Source organism: Mastigoproctus giganteus, chromosome 10 (genome assembly GCF_048544385.1).
Source record: "Mastigoproctus giganteus isolate SK-2022 chromosome 10, ASM4854438v1, whole genome shotgun sequence".
In the NCBI taxonomy this organism is placed as follows: domain Eukaryota; kingdom Metazoa; phylum Arthropoda; class Arachnida; order Uropygi; family Thelyphonidae; genus Mastigoproctus; species Mastigoproctus giganteus.
In genome coordinates, this window is record NC_143584.1 from 177,366,366 (window position 1) to 177,374,963 (window position 8,598).

The window sequence follows — 8,598 nt, forward strand, 5'->3', positions numbered from 1 at the left end:
ATTCATCTCAAACAAAATTTGTAACATGCTAAAGAAAAGGGACAAACTTGCAAGAATTGCAAGTTTGTCCCTTTTCTGCCCCCTTTGTGTTGCTCTTGCAAGAATTGCAAGAGCAACACAAAGGGGGCAGATCAAAACAAATACACACGTACAGAAACAAAGTCACCGACACTATTCTTTTCTTTTTTTATGAAAAAACAAACACGACAGGTATTAGAACTTATAGTACTTAGTACCGTGCTTGGCTAGGAGGTTGAGAAGACGAAAAAGATATTTGTTGACGTTGGACTTGAACTTCAGTACACTGTAATTTTCAGGAAATACGTGTGAAGGAAGGATGTTCCAGAAAATGGCAGTTGAATGAATAAACGAGAAAGATAAAAAGTTGGTTCTGTGGGTTTGAAGTTGGACAGTAAATGGATGTTGGCTGGTGGCGGCACGTGTTCGGACTGTTTTGGAAGAGAGAGCGGGAATTATAGAAGCCAATTCAGAAGAACAGTGCCCATGGAAGTATCTGTAGAAGAGGCATGCAGCAGAAACAGTACGTCTATGAGAGAGCGAGTGGAGAGACTCTGTTATAGATGATTCATTAATTAACCTAACCGCCCTCTTCTGAATGGAATCAAGAAGCCTGAGAGAGGGTTTGGGGGCACCACCCCAGTTGTGGGAACAATATTCCACGTTATAGAACACATTTGTGATTTGTACAGAGTGAGCAGCTGTTTGGAAGAAAAGTAATGCAGAGAACGAAAGAGAAAACCAAGTTTTTTAGATGCAGAGGAAGCAATATTTGTAATGTGCTTGTGCCAAGAGAGATTAGAAGCCAGGGAAATCCCCAAAAGAGATAAATCATCTTGCCTAGAAATCGATGTCACCAAAGAAAAGCACAGAAGCAGAAGAATCCTTTTTACGAGATATAAGACAAGACTGAGTTTCAGAAGGATTGAAATAAACTAAGTTGTCTTTGCCGCACTGGAGAATTACACGAAGATCGGCATTTAAGGAATTGGTAGCGGATATTCGAGAAGTTGAAATTGATTGAGCAGGGCAAGGTTTCTCAAAATGGAAAGTGCAATTCAATGCGCTATCATCGGAAAAACTATGGATAGGATTTCCGGTCAATGGAAGAAGGTCATTAATATACAAGAGGAAAAGAGTGGGGGGAAAGAACTGAACCTTGGGGCACACCGGCATTAGTGGAGAAGTTCGAAGACTGAGAGCCATCTACCATCACCCTCAGTGAGCGATCAGAGAGAAAACTGGATAACCAATTTAAAAAAACAGTTGGAAAACCATAAGATGGAAGCTTGTTTAGAAAACCTTTAGGCCAAACACGATCGAAAGCCTTTGAGATGTCACGAGCAACTGCTTGTGTTTTGCCAAACTTTCCCATTGAATTTGTCCATAAATGAGAAACATAAGCCAGAATATCACCAGTGGATCGACACTAACGGAATCCATTCTGGCGATCGTTGATCAGATGGAAAGTTTCTAGGTAGTTTAAGAGTTGGCGGTTAATTGATTTCTCCATTTCTTTAGAAAGGGTAGAAGTAATTGCAATGGGACGATAATTGGATGGGAGGGATTGTCACCCTTTTTAGGAACTGGTTGGATATGAGCAAATTTCCAAGCAGAAAGAAAAACAACTTTGGAACAAGAAAGTGAAAAAATGCGGCAGAGAACAGGAGTAAGTTCAGCAGCACAGGTTTTGAGAACAAGTGGAAAAATATCATCACGACCTGGAACTTTCTTAGCATCAAGATTCATCAAAATCCTTCTGATATCCTTTTGACGGAAGACCGCAGGTGGCATTGAATGGAGTGTGTTGGGAATGGTGGGAGGCCTTTTACCAAGATCATTAATACATGAGCTGGAAGAAAAATGGGATGCTAGCAGGTCAGCTTTATCCTTGGCTGAAGTGACAACAGAACCATCTGGTTTGGACAGAGGTGGGAGCAGAGATGGACAAAAGTTGCGGCCCATAGCTTTGGCAAGAGACCAGAATGCTCGACTACCATTAGAGAGAAAATCTTTATTGTACAGTAAAGATACAGATACAATAATGTGCCCGCCACAGCCAGGAGGCCAGGGGCTTGACAATGATATAGGGTAATATAAAAATATGTACAGTATAAAAATTTGTGCAGTATAAAAGATTACATAACAATTAAAAACGTAGCATTAGCCATTCAATAGATATGAGTATGTACATAGTTGTGAGGCAGACAGTACACCAAGGTATGTGCACGTTCATATGTACAAAGCACATATTTAAGCATATTCACAAAAGTCAGAATATTTCACAGTGCCAAATTGATGTTCGGTATTGCATTTTCTTGTGAGACAGTTCGTCGATTTGCCTGCGACGTGCCGTTATGCGCCTCATAGGAGATAGCAGATAGAGATATCAGTATGAGTCGACATCAGGGACCAAACAAAAGGAGAACAAGTTCGGCCAACGAGCGCCTGTAATTGCGATCAGAAGCGAATTTCTGCAGGTCAACTCCGATCATTAGCAGGGCTTGTACTGTAGGAAGTACTTGTCCAGGTAGGAATCTGTCACTGATCTTCAGTCTGTTCCGTTGTAGCTGAAGAAGAGGGGTGGCTCGTAAGGAAGGAAGTGGAACATGCCACTGGCATATATCCCAGAAGTCAGGGCAAGAAACAAGTTTTCTACTCATAGCCTGTTCAAAATCTAATTTGTACTGATTAATAACTGCTTTACTATTGTTGCGAGCTTTGGTGTAAGCAGTAATGAAACGGAAGAATTAGAAACAAGCCAATTACGACATGCAACGTTCTTCTCTAGAACAGCTTTAGCACATTTATTGCAAAACCAAGGTTTAGATAAAGGACGAGATTTTGAAGTGGAGTTTGGAATAAAGGATTCCATTACTACAAGAATAATCCCTCTTACACGATCCGAGAAAACGTTGACATCGGAAGTTTTGAAACAGTATTCCTACCAAGGAAAAGAAGAAAACAAATATCTCTCGAGCAATTCATCCCTTGCATTCTTGTAATGCTAAACAATACGAGGATGGGAATATCCATGAGATAAAGGCTCCATTGGAGAAGTGACAATCACCAAGTTGAGATCTGAGTTGCCTAAAGGACCACTCACTTCGACCGTATACTTGGAAGGGTTGTTTGTGAGAAAAAGATCAAGCGTTTTGGCTGAATAGTTAGGACTGTCCGTTATCCTTGTAGGTAAATGAACAATCTGTGCAAGGTCATTAGTAATTGCAAAAGCCTCAGCAGCTCGACTCGCTGAGTCGGTATGGCTAGAAAACGGAAGCCAACTGGAGTTGTGAACATTAAAATCACCAAGAAAAATTACTTCACTGTTAGGAAAGTTGGACTGGAGAAAGTCAAGTTGCAAAGAGAGGAAGTCAAAGAGCTCCAAGTGATTAGTGGAGTTGGGAGAACGGTAGAGAAAACAGATGAATTTGACAGAATGAAGTTGAGAGATTTTAAGAAAGACAAAATCGAAGAGAGGAGATTCCAAATTGCCAAGTCTTTTCTGATATTCCCATATCCGTTCTGATATTCCCTGTCTCTGACAGGGAATATCAGAACGGACATATGCACAAGTACCACCTTTGAGGCAAAAGGAATCATACAGCGAATAATTTGGGCAACTGAGATGAGCAGTAGTTGAATCAACCGATAACTGAGATTCTGTCAGAAAACGTACATGGGGTTTGGCAGACTGCAAGTGGAAATGGATGTTGTTGATGTTAGAATTGAAACCACGTATATTTGTGAAATGAACTAGGAAGTGTTTGGAAGGTTTAGATCTTTTTGCAGACAAGCTTGCTCTATTAGTTTGACAATTCATGGTGTATTCAATAGTTAGAAAAAGTGGGGGGGAGCATGCTGCGTGTATAGTGTGTTTAGGGTCTAACGGCACCAGGGGTTTCCCCCATCTCCGCGTAATACACATTGTGGTGTGATACAGAACACTGTAGAGGTGTTGTAGAGATATATTGTGGTGTGTAATGTTTTGTATCGTTGTTCATCTGGTCTTTTAGCCGTTGGGTCTCAAAATGCTGTATGAAGTAATGAAATTTTTGGATATGGCGTACACTTGGGAAGAATATACTCAGATCCTTCACATTCGTGGCCTCGACAATGCTCGCCGCATACACACTACTCTGACCCTCTGCAGTCACTATCTGGCAAAGTAGAGGTAGCATTATTATACACTAGCTGATCCGGAAGCCTCCTAAAAAGTTACCAATAAGTTCGGTCCAGTGTACTAACTAATGGCCGGCCTGCGAACACCATTTTAGAGCTATACCCTCGAAATGTAAGGAAGATTGCATCTCGCTATGATGTTCATCATAACCTCAAAATTCATCAGTCGTACTGCATGACGGAAGAGGTGGGGAAGGGTTGACCGGAACTTAGATCTGGAAACTAAACGTGGGTTCCGCCACTAAACCTCCAATAAGCAAAGCGGTGGTATTGCACTGGTTAATGAGAGTCATCTACCTCCTAGATCGGATAAAAGGAAATATTAAAGTTCCCAACTTAAAGGCATCATTACAAGCAAGGAAAAGTGGACAGTCTTGGACAAGCTACTACCTGGACGGAAAACGAAATCACAGAGCTACAGTGGAGATGTAGTTGAGAACAAGGTACTCATTTCAGATGACCAGGAAAAAGTCGCAGCCTTTTGTAATCACTGTATCTCAATTGTGGATAAGACGAATACGAATTTGACACTAGAGATAATGCAACGAGAGAATCTGTCAAACCCTCAATGAGGAGCTCATTTTTTCTCGCTCCTCTCTCAGATCAAGAGATTATAGCAGTAGGACCTCAATTAAAAGTAAAGGGAGCCCCTGGCTTTGATGAAATATTTCCTGCTCTGCCGAAGAAGGTCCTTAACTCAATTCTACCACTGCTGAAGTATATTTACAATCTTTCTTTTCAATCTGGTAAATTCCCGTCTCAATTCAAAAAATCAGTCATTGTTCCTGTTCCTAAGGGGAAGCACTGCAACTCTATCAACAATTTTCGTCCAATAGCTCTACTCCCAGTTTTTGCAAAATTATTCGAAAATATTCTTCACGGCAGACTCATGGACTTCCTGGAAGTCAATGATCTTATTCATCAACAGCAGTGCGCTTATCGTTCGAAAAGATCCACTGACCTGGCAATTGTTGACTTCTGCTCTAGGATCACCGATTGTCTTGAAAAGGGTCACTATGCAACAGCACGCTGTCCAGACCTATCTAAAGCTTTTGACTGCATAAATCATAAAATCCTACTCAACAAGCTCAACAATCTTGGCTTGAGAGAAAAAAATTAACCTTCTCCTTAAGACTACCTTACTGATAGGCCATTTGTCGTTAAACCAAACCAGTCTTTTTCAGACATTTCTTATTTCTCCAGGGGATACCTCAAGGCTCACTTCTCGGACCTATCATATTTGTTCTTTACATTAATGAATTTCTCTCTCTTCTTTCGTCTTCCCACCTAGTAGCGTATGCCAATGACATTTCCATTCTAATCACTGATAAAGACCCTAACCAGCTTCAACGCAAGGACTCTGCCCTGCTCTCTGAAATGCATAGTTGGCTTCAAAAGAATCAAGAAAAATCCAAATATATGGTGTTCAGGACGAAAAATAAACCATTAAATATTGATTTCGAAATAACATACAGAGGAAAACAACTGGAATGGGTGAATGACACCAAGTTTCAAGGAATCTGGCTAGATGATAAGCTGAGTTGGGATAAACAAATGATCACCTTACGAAATAAGACTTCGTCACTAGCAGGAATACTTGTCCGAGCCTCTACCTGGGTGCCTCCTTCCCTTCTCAGACTAGTATTCCTTTCCTTTATTACCTCTCAAGATAACCTTGCGAGAATCAATTCAATTGTCAATCGATGTTCGTTCAATTGTAGGCCTTCCCTGGAATGCATCGGTGACTTAGAGATATAAGAAAGCGAGACTCTTAAGCATCTACCAACTGATACAAAAAGCTGAGGCGGTCTTTGTCTACAATGCTTTGCAAACACCAAACTTTCCTCCTCTCTTCAGGTCCTTTTTTATAACAATAGAAGAAAAAGAAGAAATAACATATAATTTAAGAAATGAAGCGAACCTGAAGGTTCCGCTTTTTAGAAAAGCCATAGGTCAGAAAAATAATATACAGAGGCGCAAAAACCTGGTATAATCTTCCTGAAAATATCAAAAATGCCATTTCACTTAACCGGTTCAAGAAGCTACCTAACTGAACACATCACCAGGGATGTCTGATCTAAATCACCTTCCACTAAACTCCTGAACTTTGCATTCCACAATGCTACCAGTTTGGAAATTATGTAAACAAGTTGAAGGAATAGCTGTCAAAAAGCTTGTAACACTCTAGGCAATTATATCGTCCTATTTTTGAATCAAAGTACTGAGTTAACCACGTGACATATGTGGTTGGTTTTCGAAGTCTGTGTAATGGAATGTAGAAACAAATCCGGTTTATTTATGATGCATCTGTTAAATAACACCTGTGTAATTTCAGGTCTGTTTTTATTGTTACCTTTTTCAAAGGGAACACCCCCTAAAAAGCCTCTGGCTTATGTGTTCTCCCTCCCTTCTTGCTGTTACCCCCCAACAATTGTAACACAAAGTAGGGATAAATAAATTATCAAATTTGTTGACCCGGAACTTGTCGGGTAGGGTTTTCCTCTGGGCTGGGAGGGTAGTCTCAACCCTAAGTACCAAAATACCCGGATGCTGTGCTTACTTTATTATTCGTTCTGGGAGGCCATTAGGAGGACAACATTGTGCATATTATTATATATATTCTCAATATCATGATATAGTGACATTACCTGACTTTTATTAATCCCGTATTAAATCAAGTATATGTAGTACTCCTAAAATGTTCTGGATATAGATGTCTTGAAGTATGTGCAAATAACTCACACTGCCGGTCACTCAGACAAGGTCCAACCAATCATAACTCGACCTGATTGGTTGGACGTGGCGTGGTGTACACTGAGAACAACTGCCTTTGTTTATCAGGCACCATATTAAAATTAGACAGAAAACCAGTAAAATATCTGATATTCATCATGAAAAACATATGTCGCTATAAAGCTGTTCAATTACAATTCCCGATAGTTGCTATCATCATCGTTTAGGCGATATTTGCGGTACCAATAGCTTTAACAAAATTCATCTTAATGTACAATGGAAAGTTATCACGTTGTAACCCAGCGAGATCAACGCTAATGAAAAGTAACCATGATTTTCGTTTACCTTGGCCGATCTTCACGAAGTTCATGTCTGTGGACACATCTTGAGAAGAGGAACTTGATAAAACAAAATGTGACACTTTAAACTACTAAAATCACGGGAAATAGTGGAGCACCAATACTATGCGTCTGGTCTGGCCAGTCCTTGGACAGAGCTCCCATCAGTGGCTATGCACCTAACTTTCACCCACAGTACGAATTTATATTGAACAGCGCACTGCTGGATCTTTTGAGGGCGTTCTGCTGTGAGATATGATTGCGCTGTTATGATGCAGCAATGATTTGCTACTTTTAAGACACAGTCGCTTAATTGAATATCATTACAAAAGAGAGAAGGTGTAATTCATAATTATATTTTTTATCAGGTGTTGACCTGTATAATGACTCATTCGAAACTTTCCATATTTTAAGTGGATGAAATGAGCAGTTTATATTAAAAAAGAAGTCGCTGAAGCAGCTCACGACATTTGAAAAATATAACACGCAAAATATTATAAGAGGTGAGTACTTTAGTTCGTTCTAAGGCGATGGTTATTTTTAACAGTCATCGAATCAACCGCTTCCATTGAATCAACTGAGATTCATTATAATTAAATGCGGTGAAAACATAAGATTAGCTCTTTGTGGCAGATTGGCTATTTGCAATTTCAAACCATGGACTTGTGTTCAAGATCTAATGGCGAAGAAAGTTTTTTTATTCAGATTTTTCAGGGATGTTTTTCTACTTAGATATTTGAAGAACATTTTTCCCTTTAAATATTTGGGGAATGTTTTTCTAATTTAATATGTGAGGATATGTTTTTATGTGCAAGCTGGTGTCCCGTCTTGGTTGATCCGACAAGATGTGGTCTCCAGTTCGATTTCACTCTCATACGATTGTTCGTTTTCGGAGATCTACCGAAGAAGTTTCTCAGATGGTAAGAGAAAGCCATGGTGGAGAGACTGAAAAAAACGTTTTTTGCTGAAACCGCAGAAAGTAATTCTTCACAAAAACTTTATTTTTTAACAGAGAGACATTTTAAAATTTAAAGCATGAACTTCAATATACGGGTCATCCTTAGAATAAACCAGTTGTCTGCGAGGAACAAAAGTACGTCTATATTCCTCTCACGATCTAAAAATAAAAAGGAAAGAAAACTAGTTTTGGCAATTGCCAGGGGGCTACATAACCATAAAATTTAAACAACTGTTGCTAGGTCACCGATTGGTGTATCTTCTTTATAGTTGGCTTTAAGGTCAATTAACCCTAGTTTACTAACCTTAATATATATTCGTTAGGAAATAAGTTTTGAGTGACAATTACTCCTAGTGAAATAGAACAAAC